At 47.0% G+C, this 1,288-nt stretch overlaps 1 long non-coding RNA gene across 1 annotated transcript in view; it reads left to right on the forward strand.

The window, feature by feature from the left end:
- LOC122528296 overlaps positions 1-1,288 on the forward strand; it is a 10,154-nt gene extending 8,866 nt beyond the window's left edge. Inside the window, exon 3 of the long non-coding RNA XR_006306538.1 lies at positions 594-1,288. This is a non-coding gene — a long non-coding RNA (uncharacterized LOC122528296). The remainder of the gene's footprint in view (positions 1-593) is intronic.

The following is a 1,288-nucleotide window of genomic DNA, read 5'->3' on the forward strand; positions in this document are numbered from 1 at the left end:
GGGTTATACTTAAATATACTGAAAACTGAGGAAATGTTGCAATTTTGGGACGAAAAAAATTCTCGACGTGAGTGGCAAGAGATTAGCCACTTGCCCTGGCAACTGGTTCGCGGACCATAACGAGTGACCGAACCGTAATACGATAATTCGTCGCTTTCTTTTTCTTTTGAACACGCCGGTATGATATCACTGGATAGAAATTGTTAAGAACTAACAAACTTGTCACTTGTTTCGCCTGGATTACATTTAAATACACTTAAAACCGAGAAAACTGTTGCAATTTGGGACGAAAAGTACTCGACGTGCGTGGAAAGAGATTAAATCGGTAAGTATCCATCATCTCATGATCCAATCTGTTTAACGAAGATGTTGAAGAAAACTGATTTGCAACAACGCGGGCGATAATCGATTACATCGAATTACACCGACCACTCTGACTGCAACTGAAAATTGATCTGACGCAGCTACGATTTCGCCTATCGGTGTTGTTTGTCTCTTCCCTTTCTTTCCGAGGATTTTCTCTAAAGACACCAACATTCCTCCATTCAAACTGAAGTCTCGGGACACTCGAATTCAAGAGACATTGAGGAAAGAACTCTCCGACCCGAGGAGCTAGGAAAAGGTGGGAAAATTAGAAAGTCTGGCGCGCGGGCGCGCGCGTTTAAAATTGAAAAGGCAAAGTGTGTCGCGTGTGTCGGCGGCAACCTTCGGGCGAACGTTTTCGCGGGAGAGGGAAACGCAAATAGCCGGCCAAATTTGCAGCCGGTGGCGGCCGGTACGAAAATAACCGCCGAGGGTGGACTTCGCCGCGAATGGGGCGGCTCGTAAATAATTAGTATCGGGCACGGGTAAATGCAGAAGAAGAAAGGAGAGGCATCCGGCCGCGGCCGAATATAGGATGAAGAGGAGAGTCCAGAGTTTCAGCGCGCGAGGACGACGGGCATACCCGTGAAGCAAACTGAATTTTCAATGGTGGGGCTGGATCGATGGAAAGGTTGACCCAGTAACCTGGAACCTGGTGCGCCGGTTAGTTTACGAACTGCAACCTCGATCGATCTGAATGTGCTGGATATCCAATCGCAATTACATTTCCACCACCTTCCACCACCTTCCGGCCACAACCAGCCAGCAGCATTTGCTTTTTTCCCTTCTCCTGTTTGTTGCGCCCTACTTCTAATTAGCAGCCATCGATAAGATTCACTCTGTTGATACGAACGATTTTCGTACTTGAAATCCTTTTAAGGGACTAGAGAGAGAGAGAGAGAGAAAGAGAGAGAGGATGTATCGT

The sequence above is a fragment of the Frieseomelitta varia genome, unplaced genomic scaffold, assembly GCF_011392965.1.
Source record: "Frieseomelitta varia isolate USP_RPSP 00005682 unplaced genomic scaffold, Fvar_1.2 scaffold_248, whole genome shotgun sequence".
Classification (NCBI taxonomy): Eukaryota; Metazoa; Arthropoda; class Insecta; order Hymenoptera; family Apidae; genus Frieseomelitta; species Frieseomelitta varia.